This window comes from Chlorocebus sabaeus, chromosome 18 (genome assembly GCF_047675955.1).
Source record: "Chlorocebus sabaeus isolate Y175 chromosome 18, mChlSab1.0.hap1, whole genome shotgun sequence".
Classification (NCBI taxonomy): domain Eukaryota; kingdom Metazoa; phylum Chordata; class Mammalia; order Primates; family Cercopithecidae; genus Chlorocebus; species Chlorocebus sabaeus.
The window spans coordinates 15,200,143-15,218,430 of NC_132921.1; positions in this window are offsets into that span (position 1 = coordinate 15,200,143).

The window sequence follows — 18,288 nt, forward strand, 5'->3', positions numbered from 1 at the left end:
CTGACCTACACAACTGCAAAATAATGTGTATCTTTTAAGCAACCAGCTCTACAGTAATTCATTACAGCGGTCATAGAAAATGAATTCAGTTATTCCGCAAATAAGTAAAATGTCGATCACCATAATCTATGGTCTCGTGGTAGACATGGTCAGATCTAAGTTAAAGCAGTGGGATTATTACTGAAATCTGGAAAGAAAGTGGTATAACGAATTTAGGAGAAGCATGACAGTAGACTTGGTTTAAGGAGTAGATGATATCTACAAAAATGTGAAGGAAAGTGGACGATAAGTAGGATCTATCAAGGGAGGGTCAGCGTGCTCTAGCAAGCATGTGTCATTGGGCTGGCAGCAAGAGAGCACAGCATGTGGTGGGACCTAACTTAAGTACCCTACTGTGAGTGCAGTGTAAGAATATCTAAACCAGCTTGTAGCATTTGGAATGTATACTGTGGGAGTGTGTTTTCTGCAAGCATGTAACAATGTTCTAGAACTGAGTCACTGATATTGGGATCTTCGTGTATTGTAGAATACAGAAATGCCAGTTTACATTTGATTTCTTTGGTAAGAATTATTACACAAAAAGATAAGCTTCTTTTTGTGTAATAATATAATAATGGGAGATTTTGCTTCTTGCAAGACCAGGAAAGAACTTCGCTATTAGTAAGAACTTTGAACTACCAAATTGTTTTCCTTTTTTCTTTTCTTTCTTTCTGTCTCACAAACATTCCTTGTTATATTTTTAAATTTTTTTAAAAAAACACTTAATAACTTAGAATACAAGCTACTTTTAGTCTTTAGTTTAAATAGAAATTAAAATAGCCATAAAAATGCTAATAGCATTGTTGATAACACAATTTATATATAGCTTAGAATGATTAAAGAACTATTCTCCAATAAAAAGGTCTCAAGTCAAATCTTAACAAGTTTCATCTATGCATTATCTCTTATTTAGGTCACATTAGAATGGACAGCAGCGAAGACAGCTTACATGGTTGAGCACATGATGGGAGAGGTAATGTGCCCATGTTTTGAACACAAAGAAAAAAATCCTGAATCTTTCACCTTGAAGAATTTTGTACTTTTAGAATAGAGACACGGATACGTGAGTAAGTCATAGTGAACAAATCATTAGGTTATTATCTCTCTTGGGTAAGTTACCTAAATAGCTGACCCAAGCTTTTCAACTTCTCTGGTTCCATCATCCATATACATTCAGTATTCTTCTTATTAAATGTTATTCTATAGCATCTCAAGGTTTTTTATTGGAGTCTCAGAGGGTGCTCTGGGGGAGGGGGCAGAAGGGATGAAACACGCAGCACTACTTCAAACAGAAAAGTTTCACCAGTGTCTGTTTTACTGACTGTCACTTATATACTTAACCAAATTATATATTTAAAAACATAAAGATTTGACAAAGCATTGCAATCCTTTCATATGTTAAGCGTCTTCCAGGTCCAAGATTCTGTGATGCAGGTTTATGTGGGTTTTTTTTATTTTTAATTTTACTGCAGTTGGCCTTTTGATACCATTTTAAATTTGGGTTGGAACAGGAGCTCCCACTAAGATTTGCTTTCCACTTTCCTTGCAAGAAAAGCCAGAAACAGATATCAGACACAGATATGATGGGAGCTTATCATGTTTCCAAGCACCAAGAAAAAATTCTAAACTTAGGTTCTAGCCATTTCAGGTAGAAGGTTTATAAACAGACATAAAACATTACATTGTATAGTACAATCATGGTTAATCTCAGGGTATACAATATTTTAGATTTTGAAACACCATTCTCCCTTTGCTTTTCTCTACATGTATTCGATTACCCCACTTTGATCATTTCACTGCTCATTAACATTTCCATAAAAATACAGACCAGGAAAGGAGGCAGATGTATAAAATATACATCTAGTGTTGTGTATTATTAGTAACTTTTCCTGAAAGTTAGAATGGAGAAAAAGTTGAAAACTAGGAGCTAATAGAACTTTGGAGTTATTTATCATTTTCATTTGTTGGTGCCTTGCTACTATTCAGTGAGCTAAGCATGGATAATTGAGAGTCTGTCATCAAATAAGGATCCTTGAAATTACAATTTTAAATATAAATGATTGTAAAGTCAAGTCATACACACGCTACTAACTTGTAGTTATAACAGATGGATTCAAAGATCTTTTTACTTATTCAGGAATACGCTATTTCCTTCTAGTCAGCCACCATTTATTTAGTTGGAAAGCAATTGGGGATATAAAGATATATAAAGTAGGAGAGTAGGAGAAATAGTATCATCTTGGCTGCAAAAATATTAAAAAAGGAAAACATGGAGAGAGACAGGGAGAGAGAAAGAGAGAAATATCCATATGAGCCACAGTCCAGAGTTTATGAACACTCTTAATCTACTATAGTGCCTGACTGAAAGGTTTGCGGTTCAACAGAAAGTAGACTTTCTAAGGAATAAAATAACAAAATATCATTTAGGGGCCAGGTGCAGTGGCTCACACCTGTAATTCCAGCATTTTGGGAGGCTGGGGTGGGAGGATCACCTGAGGCCAGGAGTTCAAGACCAGCCTGAGGAACGTAGGGAGACCCCCATCTCTACAACAACAACAACTAATAATAATAATAATAACAATAATAATAATAATAAACAACCAGCAGTGGTAGCACGTTCCTGTAGTCCTAACTACTCAAGATGCATGCAAGAAGATTGTCTGAGCCCAGGAGTTCTAGGCTGCAGTGAGCTATGATCATGCCACTTCACTCCAGCCCAGGTGACAGAACAAGACTCTTTATCTGAAAAAAAAGTGTGTGTGTGTGTGTGTGTATATATATATTCCATATATATTTTCCATATATATATTCCAAATATATATATATTCCATATATATTCCAAATATATATATTCCCCATATATATTCCAAATATATATATTCCATATATATATTTGTGTATAAAATTGAGAATTATTGGTACCTTAGTTAAACTTCTTTTGCTCTATTTAGAAACAGTCAGCTTTTTGTTCCTTCTGCTCTTCCTTCCCGTGGATGATTTTGTGTGTGTCCAGTCTCCTTTTCCGGAAACTGTGTAAGACGGCTCTGCCTCTCAAATAATCCCATCCACTTCCTTTGGGACTTTTTAAGGTGGTTATCAATCAGTTATCATATTACAACATAAAATATATCTCATTTCTTTCATCAGATGACCAAGATAATTTTATTTACATTATCTTTTATTGCAAATCCATTACTCAGTGATGAGATTAAAGATAAGATCATGAAGCCTTCCCACTTCTGTTATTTACTTTTGCTTAAGCAAATTGCTGTTTGTGAAACTTTGAGCATCCACAAGAGAACACGGCTGTAGTCAGGGAGGTCTGATTTCTTTGGCTATTATTTACGCATACCTGAATTTTCAGACAATTAGTTCCAAGCAGGGACATAAAGGAACCCTGCAGGCATGAGTGTGGCCAGCCATTCCTCAGATGGTCTAGAGGTTTAGCTCTTTGCATGAGCTGTGTCTTCTCATGCTTGCAAGACAAACACGCTGTCTTCTAATCTTTCCAATGCTTTGCGGCTCCTGCACATTCCGTTCCTGCAGTCTTTGACGAACATGCCCACAGGTGCTGTATCTCCTGGATCAAGGCTCCCTTTAGAGCTATTCTGAATCATTTCTGGAGTCTTTCTTACATGGTCCCAACTGTTGTAATTTCAAATTGCTGTTTGGAGACGCAGATTCCATTTTTGGTCATCTCTGTTTCCTAAGTATGTTTTGCTACAATGGAACTGGAAATTGTTCCACAATTTAAACAGTACTTTGTAGGAATTTCCAGCCATACGATTTTACCTTCACTTTTATAAAAAGTTTAGCCAATATTTTCTTGTATTGTCACCTTTAACAGGAAAATAATAGCCCACTAAAGGATCTCTGGTTTTTGAAAAATAGGTTTTGTGCTGATGAAAAATACCATATAATATCACAGTAATTTCCTATATGCTTCAACTTGAGCTTGCACCACCATAGAGAAGCAAAGCAATGTTTTCCTTCAAAGATGAATATGTGGAGCTGTGAGGAGGATCCTCTTTGCAGTCAAGCATGAAAGTAATAGAGGAACAGTGCCTTCATCAGAATCATAACAAATCTTTATTATGTGTCCCTTTACCTAGCATGTTGTAACAAGTTAGTACTTCTACTATTGTTAAGAAAAAATAGGAAAAATGTCTATTGTATTTAATAAAGGGTGAAGAAGTTAGATAACTGAAGAAATGCATGTAAGCAACACATTGTGTTATCTATGCAGCCAATGAAATTGCACTTGTACTACATTAATGTATATAAATAAATTTTAAAAAGGATGTGACCATTATGTGTTCATCATAATATGAATACACTTCAGCTTTGTCGTTTTGCTTATCTTCCTAAATATTTACAGTGAGATTGTCAGTTCTTAGAGGGCCTGAGGTTATGGGTAGTAAATTCATTCATTTACTTAGTCATCTTTTCCTTTACCAAATAATAATAGCTGGTTTATATTGAACATCTCACTCTTATAAAGCACTGTATCTGTTCACTACAAGATGGCTGATTTGAGGCAGGCCATTTAATCTCTCCGTGCTCATATCCTTATCATTATATTTCAGAGAATAAATAGGCCCTTTCTCATAGTTTATAGGATTCTTGTGACAACAAAACCACACAGTGTGCTTAAAACATATAGAATGGGGCTGGCACTTAGTAAGTGCAAGTAGATGTTAATATAATCTTACAAGTAAAGAAACACATTTAATTTGCCCCAAAACCCTGCAAAGTAATTATTGTTCTCATTCAATGAGTCTCATTTCCAGATGCAGAAATTAAAGCTCAGATAAGTCATTTAGCTTACTCAAAGTCTCCTAGCACAAAGACAGTGGGGTTAGAATTTAAATCCTACTTTGGTTTGCTCCACACTAGGATACTGTCCCCATTTGTATCTTGTCTCTCATTTCTTGAGCAGCTGCTATGCAGAAGTGCTTGCCAAGCCTTAGGGACTCCTGCAGAAATGGAGTTTTAGTATGATGAGTCCAACATTCACAGGCAGCCAAGGGTTCATATGTTGGCTTTGTCATTGATAGTGAGAACTTCTTAATTAATCTGAGTTTAAATTTCTTTCTTTATTAAGACAATACAGATGAAAATTGTCTTATTATCAAGACATTTATCTGGAAGACAGATACTGTCTTCCAGAACTGTCATTGTTCTGTGCTTGACATGAGAAAAATACGTTGTGTGGGGCACTTAGAAGGTGAGATGAAATGACATGAAATGAAAAATTGTTATTTGTTATCAACACAAAACACTCTGCCAGGTACTGAAGACACAATGTGGCCAAAAAGGCCAGTTTCTGCCCCTATGAAGTCAGGACACTAGCTGTGAAGATCATTTTTAAAGTTACTACAGAACGGACTACATAAATAAAATGTTGATAAATACCACAAAGACGATGGACAAATCATTGAGTGTGTGTAAACAAGGGACCAGGTCTGGTTGGTTTGTCCAATGACTGGGAAAACAACAGCTATAAGGTAAGTTGCACAGAAGGATATTAGGTTTTTATTGAGATAGAGAACAACAGCTAAAAATAATTGTAGATGGAAAACAGAATGTGTTTGTTCTTTCTCCTGAGAAACTGAGCCAGTCATTGAAGCACTACCTCTGAGGGGGAATTTTACCCACTAGGAGTAGAGTTTAATTCATTTCCTGGATACTCAGAGATAAGGACTTATAATTGGAGTTACAGAAATTAGAAACTTTCTAATCAGGACTACGTTTCATTTGGTCATAAAAAGTAAGAGCCCTGTTACCTCTAGAACTGATAGACACTGCTACTTTCCATTTTACTTCAATGTATTTTAAGCTGTTGTTTCTGCTTTCCTTATCATTCAGGCAAACTCCTTCATGGATAAAGAAAATTATTATTCTTTATATAAAGACAACTAGTTCAATTGCAGAATTCTAGAATGCATGTAAGAATATTAAATTCTTTTTTTAAAAAAGTATTAGTTCACTGTTTAATATTAATGCCCACTAAAACAAAATAAGTGCTGGAAATGCTATAGCCATCTTATTCTGAATATTGAGTATGAGTGTTGTCCCTAAAATTGAATATATATAATTTTTTTTCTAGTAGCTCTGTGAATTATATCTATTGATGGGATTATGGCATAAGCTCTTAAGAAGGAAGTTCTATTATTTGTCACTTTTAAAATTTTAATAAGCATAATTTAATCAGACTGTGGAATTGAATAACAAAGATTCTTCTCTGTTTTCTTTGCACATGATTACAGTTGAATGAAAGAGAATATAAATGATTTATAAGAGTTTATAACCTCAGTAACTGGATTTCTACATTACTGTAGTGAGGAATGACAAGATAAAAATAACCGTATTTACTGGGGCCTAGAAGTTTTTTTGAGATACTTGATTTCTTGAATATATTTTCAAGACAGTTTTCCTTCTAAAACTTTTTTGATTTAACTTTTCTAAGTAAAGATGATCTATAATCCAGAAAATTACACTAAAAAATAATATCAATGCATGCTTTAATTACTCAGAAAAACACTGTTGATAAAATTTGGAGTAAGTTTAGAAAATTTACATGAGCATTGAAATATGTTATTACTCCACAGATACTGCTGTCTTGTGATTTACAAAATTTCTACTCACGCTTTTGTCTTCACTTTTCTTCTTAATATTGCTATTTAATGTTTTTTTTCCTTTATTTTCTGTAGATCCTTGCTTCAGTTGAGTCTATTTCACAGGTATTTTTTCCCCAAAAGCTCAATTTATGTTTTGTTTTCCTTTTATAATATTTATTTTTAATTGACACATAATAATTGGTTTTGTTGGTCAGATCTTTTTCATGTTTTACTGATTTCTGTTATTAAAATATTATTCCATTTTTCCTGTTATCTTTGTATTTACTATACCTTTCCAGCTATTTATCTTGAAATTCTAAGACATTTATTTTCAATAACTTTTGTTTATTTTAACTAATGCAGGTTTAGCTTTCATTTAATTCCAGATAAGTTTGAAATCTAGTACTGTGATGGTTACGGTTATGTATCAACTTGACTGGGCTAAGAAATGCTCAGACAGCTGGTAAAATAATATTTGTGCATGTGTTTCTGTGAGAGTGTTTCCTAAGAGATTAACATTTGAGTCTGTAGACTGAGTAAAGAAGACCCACCCTCACCAATGCGAAGTGGCATCCTCTGACCTATGGAGGGTCCAGATAGTACAAAAGGCAGAGGAAGGGCAATCTGCACAGCAATGACTTTCCTGATTCTCCAGCTTGCAGATGGTAGATTATGAGACTTCTTGGCTTCTATAATTGTGTGAGCCAATTCTCATAATAACTCTTTGTATATCTCTTCTTATATACAGATGTATGTTGTTGGTTCTGGTTCTAAGGAGAACCTAATAGAAAAAATACTTTCATTATTTAAAAAATGGTGATTATTTGGCCGGGTGCGGTGGCTCACGCCTATAAGCCCAGCACTTTGGGAGGCCGAGGCGGGCGGATCACAAGGTCAAGAGATCGAGACCACGGCGAAACCCCGTATCTACTAAAAATACAAAAATTTAGCTGGGCGTGGCGGCGGGCGCCTGTAGTCCCAGCTACTCGGGAGGTTGAGGCAGGAGAATGGGGTGAACCCGGGAGGCGGAGCTTGCAGTGAGCTGAGATCGCGCCACTCACTCCAGCCTGGGCCACAGAGCGAGACTCTGTCTCTAAAAAACTATGGTGATTATTTTCTTCGTAAAACAAGCCATTTTAAAGAGCATAGAAAATGTTTAAAACTAACTTTTAAATTTTCATTTCAAAATCAAATTACTTGTAGGAAGACATGTTCTGTATTACAATAACTTTTTGAAATGTGTTCAGGCTTTTCTGAGAGCTTATATTCCCATTTAATTAAAATCATGTCAAATTAAAAAAATATATTAACTTTAAGTTAATTTCTAAAAATATGTATTCTCTATTCACATGGTTCAAGATTTAATATCTGTTATTTTTTAAGTAAATCTGTGTAATTTCGTTAAAACTTTGAGAATTATTTTTGCCTGCAAGATCTTTTTTATGAGATTGTGTTTAAGGCAGTCACAATCATTATAAATTTGTCAATTTAATGTGTATACATAAGATTATACTTTTCATATTTGATTCTGTGTTCTTATTATTAAGTAAAAAAGCATCAGATTGAATAAAGAATCACTCTCCCTAATAATAAATTGCTCAACAAGAAATATGGATAATCATAATTGTCTTAGTCCATTTAGGCTACTGTAACCAAGTACCATAAACTAGGTGCCTTACAAACAACAGAAATTTATTTCTCACAGTTCTGAAGACTGTCAAGTTCAAGATCAAGGTGCCAGTAGAGTAGGTGTCTGGTGAGGACCTGATTTTTGGTTCATACATCGCCATCCTCTCACTGTCTCTTCTACATGGCAGAAGGAGAGGAAAATCTCTTTGGGGTCTCTTTTATAAGGTCACTAACCCCATTCACCTGTGGCTCCACCCTTATCCCTAATTACTTTCTTAAGACTACACCTTCTATTACTATCTTCTTACACGTTAGGATTCCAGCATATGAATTTTTGGGAAACATAAACGTTCAGTCCAGTCTGCTAACTCATATAGAAAATGCAATATTTTATGATAGTACTAACATCCTAACAGCTTTTTTAGGTAGTATTTTTGTGACATTTAATAACATATTTTTCATTTATTTTTATCTTATTATTTTGCTTTATAGTATACAGTGTTAGTAAACAACATACATGTACTGAGGTCTTCGTTTTCAATTTTGAAATATGTCTTTATCATTTACAGATATATTTGGACAAATTTCTGCCATCGTATTTTTTTCTGCTTAACAGTTTAGTTTATTAGTTCTTTTATTCCATTTTTATATTTATCATATTGTTCTTTAAAATTTCTAGATCATCTTTGTCAAGTAAATGCCAATTTTTTTAAAAAAGCATTTTTCCTTATTGCCTTCTATTTCTCTCCTGCTCTTTTGAAATGTATAGATTGTTTTTGTAGCATAAATGATGCTTTCTCTATTCAGTTTCTTTCTTCCACAAAGAATCTATGAAACTTAAGGATTAAAAATAAAGACTTAATTTAAGTTATCATTCTGTCATATAATTTCCTGTAAAATTGTTTCTTTATCTCAGGCTTGCGGTCTTCACTATTTTGGTGTCATTGCATCTGATTTTCTTTCACGGGAATTTTATTCATAAGGGATTCATTTTCTTTATACATCTCCTCGAGCCTCCTAAACTTAGTTGTTTTGATGCTTTGTCAGACTGATTCAAAGAATACACATTTTCCTGGAGTTAATTGCTGTTTCACTTTTTGATTTTTTTTTTCTTTTTTTTGCTAACTTCTTCGAAGATGATTTATTATTTAGTTTTGGAATTTTGGTTGTTATGAATTTGACAAATGTCTTGAAGCCAAAAATACAAATATGAATATAAATAAAAAATGATGAACATCTCTAAGAGAGAAGGAGAAAAAGTTGAAGTAGTGTGAAGTCCCAAATAGAAAGCAACAGTCTAGAAGCCCATAAGACCATGGGATGAAGGGAACCCTCCTTCCCACGCAGTTGGTAAGAATGTAAACTAGTACAATCACTATAGAGAACAGTTTAGAGATTCCTCCTAAAACTAAAAATAGAGCTAATATATGATCCAGCAGTCTCACTGCTGGTTATATAACCAAAAGGAGGAAAATCAGCAAATCAAAGAGATATCTGCACTCCTATGTTTGTTGCAGCCCCGTTTAATAGCTAAGATTTGGAAGCAAACTAAATGTCCATCAACAGATGAATGGATAAAGAAAGTGTGGTACATATACACAATGGAATATCATTCAGCTATAAAAAGATTGAGATCCTGTCCTTTGCAACACAATGAACGGAACTGGAGATCATTATGTTAAGTGAAATAAGACAGGCACAGAAATACAAATATTTAATGATCTCACTTATTTGTGGGATCAAATACTCAAAATAATTCAACTCATGGGCATAGACAGTAGAAGGGTGGTTACCAGAGGCTGTGAAGGGTAGTGGGGATGGGGGTGGGGGAGCTTTGGTGGGGAGGTACAGATGGTTAATTGGTACAAAAACTAGAAGGAATAAATAAGACAGAGTATTTGATTACACAATAGTGTGACTATGGTCAATAACAACCTAATTGTACATTTTAAAATAATTAAGAGAGTGAAATTGGATTGTTTGAAACACAAAGCATACATGCTTGAGGGTATGAGTACCCCTTTCTCCATGATGTGAGAATTTCACATTGCATGCTTATGTCAAAATATCTCATGTGCTGCCAAGATATATATACCTACCATGTACCCCCCAGAATTAAAAGTAAATTAAAAAAAAAAGAAATTCAAATAACCTATATTTTCTAAGTATCCATTATCTACTTTAGTTCTACTTCTGAAAATTATTCTCCAGGACAAGTCTAAAATGCATTTACTATAAACTGTAAATCACTGATGAGGCAAAAGGGTTAAACTAGGTATCAAGACAATTTTTACCTTCAGAAAAATTATGTTAATGTAAACTAAAATTTTGATTCTCCTACTCTGAAGGTAATTAGGTAGATGTGGAGACCTGAGAAGAACTTTCCAGTGATTCTGTAATTACCCAAGCCATAATGTTGCCACCCAGGTACCACCATGATTTTGTTGCCCTCTGGAGAATCAACTTTTTTTCTTGGTTAATGACAAGACCATATGTAAACTTTGTAACTATTAGAGAGAGATTTTTTTAAACATCTGCTCTATTTTATCCTTTATTTCAGTTTATTTCTGGTAAAAGCATTGAAGACAGAAACTTCTAACATAAAATCTTAAAATTAAAAAGGCACATTTAAAAATACCATTTGACATTTTGCATGACTTTACACTCAAAGCTGTTTTTTTTTTTTTTTTTTAACTAAAAATACAAATACACAAAAAGGTTTTTTGCGTAAATACATTCCTGTTATCTATTTCTAGAACATGAAGTTTGTGCACACTTTTTATCTGGGATAACGTATTGCTCAGCAACACCTTAAACTGGATTTTTTTCCCAGTATTATCTTACGAGACTCAAATATTTCCTTCTAAGGCATCCATCGTCCATTATAAGGAGTTATTCTCATTCCTTAGCTGTTCCATAGCAATTTAAGGGTAATTTAAAATTTAAGAAGTAATTTATGAAGAAAAATTAAAATAGTAGTCTTCACATTACTCACTATATGAGTTAATTTTCAAAGTAAAAAAATTTTTCATACTAACTGTTTCTGACATCATTTCCCAATATAAATGCATATAAAATATTAATGCTAAAAGCTAAAGAAATGGCAATGAGAACTTTTGAGAATTTAAAGCTAATTACCATGATTAATTTAGCTTCACCACTAAGCAATACCAGAATGTATCAAATGTGGACACCATTATCACTCATATTTTGTCTTTGTTAAAAGTTAATATTTTGAGTAACAATATGCTGAGTATTCTTTATTTCTACTGCATTCTTTCAAAGTAGGGCATTTTGGAGGTGATCCTGCCTAATAGGACAGTTTTATTCATGTAACATATTTTTATATCCTGACATTTATGCTATTGCACGGTAAATACAAAGCTGATATGCTATCTAGATACACGTTTTACATACATAAATATGTTTAAAAATGGACATAGCAGAAGTATCTTATATTCCAAACAATGGGGTATATCAAAAGAATGTGAAATATTATTGCTTAGTACCACTTATTCTAGCACTTTCCAGAATATCTTGCTTTTTCACTCATAGATGATGTAAGATGAAATGTGGAAAGTACAGTAAACTAGGAAGAAGACCTGAATTCTAACTGTGTTTCCCTGAATTAGCTAGCTATGTGCCACTAAGCAAAAATCTCAAACCATCTGGATCTCCTTTCCTTCACATATTTTATGTCAAATTCACTGGTTTGTCAATATGATTAAAATTTTCAAAAAAATTAACATATATATTTATGTTGTTTAGAACTGTATGTTTGTTACAAGAAAGTAATAAATTGTGTTCCTCATTAATGATAATTTCTAATTTTTCAACATCATCATTAGTATGCATGGATAGAATTTAAATGTCCATCCCCCAACAAGAAGGATTTATCCTTAAGAAGGATAAACACTAAGTTGTTATAAATCATTTCAAGAATTTTTTTTTTAAACAGAACATTGCAATTATAGGGGAGGTTTGATTTGTCACAATTTCATTTACAATAATGTGATCATTTCATCCACTTCTAGCAATAATTGTATGCTCACTACTGCATATGTAAGATGATAGAGAATAAAAAAAATGCAAAGAACACTAACACCAAAGCAAAGTATGTATACAGATAAATTAACACAATTTGATCAGAGTTTACAAAAATGTTAACAAGATAAATAAAAATATTGAGCACCACTTTATTCCAGCCAGTGCCTTCTACATGTAATCATATTTAATCTTCATAAGTGTTATTAATTTATTTTTAGTTTATATTTTATTTGAAAAAAAGTCATGTGAATAAAATTTGATTAATCATAATGACGCAGGATTTTTCTCAATCACTTTGCCAGCAGGAGACCACTGACTGGTGATGCCTCAACCCGGCCCTTGCTGGGGCCTGGGTTCACCGCAGCAGACACCCATCTCAGCCTGCCAGGCCATGTTTATTAGGGATGAGTTACTTAAGAAAGTCAGCTCCAGGGACCTCAGTGGGAAGGATGAGAAACAAAAGAATACTAGACTGTGGAGCCGCAGGCAACAAAACACATTTCCCACATTTACTTCTCATCACATAAAGCTCCCTGGCAAATGTTTCAATCTTTGGCCCCTGGAACAAGTAGCATTAGAAGGAGACAAGTTAATGGGTGCAGCACACCAACATGGCACATGTATACATATGTAACTAACCTGCACATTGTGCACGTGTACCCTAGAACATAAAGTATAATTAAAAAAAAATAAGGAGATACTAATTTCACTAACATTTACGAGCTCTGGAGTGTTAGACAGGGAAATGTGAAAGAAATCTTGCTTTTTTTTTCTCATCTATTCTCAGGTCCAGGTCTTTTACTCTTGCCCAGAATTTACTACTGAGACATTTGGGTGAACGTTTGTGTCTACACAAATGTGGGGGCCATCACTGTTCTAAGGCAATGGCTAGAAATTGAGTGGCTTCTAAACAGCCTTCCTGAGCTATCTCCTAATTGGAGGTAAAAGTCACCATCTCAAATACACACACACACACACAAGGATCGGTTCAACAGGGCCCCCCATCAATGGCAGGATGTCTTATAGATTTCTCCTCCATATGTTCACATTTCTTCTCCATAACACCTCCATAGATGACTTGACAGTGGCAGGCAACAGTCATACTAGGTATGTATCTTTGTAGAAGCAGAGCCTCTGATCTGGACCTCTATTGCCCTTTTATCGATGAAGAAATTGAGATTCTAGGAGTCTAAGTGTTCGTTCGTGACTATAGATCTATCAAGTAGTACAGCCATAGAATAGACATCTTCCAAAGCTGATTGGTGTGCCTAACTTCCAAACATGCACTTCACATACCTTTCTGCATTTTATTTCTAAGAAATTACTGTGCTATGAGTGGGAATGGCAATTTTCTTTATGAAGTAAGTAAAAGAATAACACCTAAGAGATTTGAATATCATGATTCTATTCTCAATTGAATTCCGCAGCCACTAATACAATAATGATTCTGCATCTTCAGATTATTCTTAAACCTAGTAGGTTTAGCCTAAACCAAAATATGACTTTACTCTCAGTCAAAAACCAGCAAAATGGTAGGGCGATAGTGATACCAGTTATTAATTTGTCTGTTCCTTTTTGCTGTTTGTTTCTAGGATTTTTGGATTTTATTCTTGTTTTTATAATATGAGACAATGGATAAGGGTGAAATAAACAAATAATGTAAGACTGAATAGTCAATCAAATTAACTGAGGATAAAGATGTTGCACTTTTGAAATTCATAGAGAGGGCTAGTCAGGGAGTTTCAACATTGTACATGTTCTCTCTGCCATTCTTAGCTTCAGAGACAGAGATGATATTAACACTTGAGAAATGTGATTTCTAATCCTGGCTTATTTATTTCCCCCAATTATAAAATAATAAAACAAAACAAAAAGCAGAAAATAGATCTCTGGCTTTCTTAGGAAAGCCTATTCTCAGCCCTTCACTAAGACACAGATGTAATTTTTATTTTGTAGACCAGAATCTGGTTAAAATAGTATAATATAATGTCTGTTAAAGGAGCAGATGTTGAGTGAAGAGTCTAGTAAAGCATGGTTTTATATCTCTGCTAGGCTAATATTAGTCAGAATATTAGCATAGGACACGTGATCCTGTCTGTAGAGTCACTAAACATGTGCCCAAGGAGAGTTCTTTCTACGTATATGACCTAAGAGTTCTTTTTAGGGTGAATCTGATAAATAAAATAGATAGGCCTCAAGAAGCCTATTTTCATTTTGAATGGCAAACATTTAATTCGCTCTTTTATAAAAAGTTATTCCCCATTTATATTTTTTCTTTCTGTGCTAAGAGAAGTAAAACACTAGGATAATGCCTGAACACTGAAATAAATGCAAAAAGTGACTTTCTAGTTTAGGTATACTTTTCTAATTTACAGAACACATTAAACTCAGGGAAGACGAAGGAACTAGAAAAAACAAATAATGGGGGAATTTTACCAGCTAACTTGCTGCCTTAACAGAGTTTTAGATCTAGGTAACACAGGAGCCTACACATTCTGTGAAACTGTTGCTTGGACCTGTGACCGTGTGCTTCAGAGCAACATCTAACTAAAAATGTAATTTTATTTTTGTCGGAAGGTTAGAAATGTCTCATGGAAGAGAATGTACCATAATGAAAGAAAGCCAAACTGGATAAGGTAAACTCAGGACCCAGTCTTTCCCATCATGGTGTCTGTCACGTGACCAGGTCCAGGTCCTGATGAGATCAGACATGTTTTGGGTGAGAGGAATAGAAGGCGATCTAACACATAAGATGTCATTGGGAACATAAATATTACTGTTCTACCATCTCTTTACAATATATTGGCCAGAGTTAGTAAAAGAACTCGCTGCCCTTTACTTCACACTATGATGCAGCCCCTGAGGGCTTCAGAGGCAGAGGCACTCAGTAGACGTCCTAATTGCAGAAGTCCTGGCGCTCAACAGCAATGCGGATTTTCTGTAGATACCGGTGTTTCCAGAATCAGCACAAAGGTTCACGGGGAGAGGCAGGCAGCAGCTGTCCGGTGCTCTGCTGTCTGCGGACTTTCTTGATATCTTTGAGAACTTGTGTCCAAGCACATTTGAAATTTCCTTAGGGCATCTTCTAGGAAATCGAGAAAGGTTTACTTCAAGATGCTGTCATATGTGGAGGTAGACAGGGGCCAGAGACAATGACATGCAATTTATTTCAAGAAAACGGTCTCATATGGACTCACAGCCTGGTGAGATTCTGAGAAACCAGAGACAAAATACCTCCCATCCTTCTTTCCTTTTCTTTTCCCAACCCCTCTTCCTCAGCCCTTTGGCTTCTCTGGAAACTTGTTATGGCTGCCTTATTTCAATGATTATTATTATCTCGTATTAAGATAGTTTAATAGTGTGAGAAATATCACAGCCACATGTACACACAGAGGGTGTATTTAAATATATCAAGTGGATCAATTACAATCTCACATTAATTTTGAGCATTTTCATTGCATATGGATCCAACGCAGAGTACTTTAAAAGGCTAATTTTTGTCTCAATTATCATAAGCAACAAAAAAGTTTATTTTTCAACAAAAGAAAAACTAGAAAGAAAGCAGTATCACAAAACAACATCTAAGAATTAATAGCTAGCTGTAAAACTCCATCAGAAATAATTCCCAAAGTACATACATTAGTTTGGGGAAAGATGAATAGAAACCAACAAACATCTTAGAAATTCCATATAAACATTTAATCATCAAAAATAAGCTGTAGAGAGAGTTCCCAGAGGAGTACTGCAGGAAAAATATATTCCTCACATAGATCCATTGATCTTCAATGGATTTTTGAGACTAAAATATTTGGTGTAAAACTGGCTGGTGAAGTCATAACTCTATGGAAACACGGCAGGGAGACCATTCGGACATTTTCATTTATCCTTTAAGCTATGGTTCCTTAAATAATAAAATTGTACCTCTACCTCTACTCAGTAGAATTTTGATTTCATCCTTCTTTTGAAAAATAGGATTGCTATAATTTAGAAAATACCTTCTCCTCAAATAGATGTTGTTAGCATGAACACACTTAGCAAAATTGATCAATTGAGCAAACATTAGTTACCTAAAGTGTGGTATTAGTCTGTCATCATATTTCCCCCTAGTAAAATCCTAGAGAGGGAGAGGGATTAATCAGTAAACGTTTGAATGTGGATCTCTTTCTATAAGCTTTGAAACCTGCTAAGTCATGAGCAACATAGTAGTTTCTGGGATGTCAAAGACAAAGAAATAGATTTCATCTGAGCCTACAAGGAGCTTAACGCTTAAGAAGACAACACAACAGGAAGCAAAACAGCATGTGAAAACTGATAATAAATATAAATAGGTGGGAAATTTTGAAGTTAAGGGGAAACAGAGAAAATAATTGTTGAGAGTCACATGAGGTTGACCTTAAAATGGTTTGGAAAAATGAACAAGTGCCCGGGGAATAAAACCACGTTCTTTAATCCAGTTCTTCAATTATTCCCCATAGAATGTGGAGTGGGAGCTGTAGTGCGAAGGTAGGAGGGTGTCAGCCTCTTTGCTCAGGCACTCGTGTTCTATGTGGCCTTTGTCAAATCTCTCAACTTCTCAAATATCCATTTTTTAAGTGAGCGAAAAACAGTATTAAATTCTAAAGGACTACCTTGAGTGAAAAAGAATTAAAACTTAGAGGGCTATTCTGAAGTTCCAGTGAGATAGTGGATATGGATTCTTTTCATCAACAGATAAAAGTATTACAAGTCTGTGTTGCTATTATTCATTATTGAACTTTAAATACTAATAGTTCCAATTATTAATGTCACAAATAAAATATTATTCGAAAACCTCATTCTTGCTTTAAATTTAAAAAAAAAAACATATTTTTGACCTATAATATTTTCTTTTAAAACATTTTTATTTGAATAGTTTAGCAGTTCATTCTTCCCACTAAATTATATGCCTGGGCTGTGTGTGCACTGTGTGTGCATGTGTCTGTGTACACTTTAATAATTTTCTTCATTGAAAATAATAATTAAATTTTGGTTAAACAGCTGCCTATCTACTACAAATGATTGTTGTTAGATGTTGAAACTAACAATTTGGAGTGATGTTTCTGGACCTGTACTTAAGTATGACATCCAGCCTACTGAAGGTCTATCATCTGAGTCCTGGCTAGCTACTAGACAGGGATTTAAGAAAGGATCCTAGCAGCACATGGCTTTCATTGCAGGCATCAGTTTTGTTACTTCCTTTCTGTAAAATATACATTTGCCCACATGTTGTCATTTTGAATTCATTTTAAACATCTACACATCTGTTAACTTGGGATCACCTTATGTAAAATATTTGGCTATGAAATCATAGCAGCATTAACTTTACTTGATCTCTATTCTTTCTAAATGGATATGTAATCTATAACTTCAGATAATCAGAGAAAACATTTCTTACGTTCAAAATTCTAGCTAGCTACAAAAATAATGAAATTTTAAATAAAATATAATTTGTGAACTACAATCTGTGAACTGTATCTCACAAATTTACTTAATTCAGAAAATTTGGTCCCCCCATATTTATTTCTTTCTGCTTTAAAATGAGACAATGAGATAAATCAAGTGTCTTGGCAGAAAATTAATCACCACTGGAAAAATCGTTTCTGCATTTTTTTCTTTTTTCTGAACAGAGAAAATTTGTTTGACTTTAGCAAAACAGAAATACAGGTTTTTCAACAATGTTTTAACTATTAAGAAACAATACAGGTTTTTAGTGAATTAGAAACAATACAGGTTTTTAGTGAGTTACTTGAGATTAGGGACAGTGTGAAGGGAGGATGACACAGGAGTTATCTCTGCATGGGAAACTGTGACCTTGAGCTCAAGAAAAATTATGTTTTCTTGACTAAGCAAAATTTCTGCCTATATTACAGCCCCTGCACCTATCTAACTCATCTAGGAAATATTTTTGAAACTCTGTATTAAACATATTTGTTAT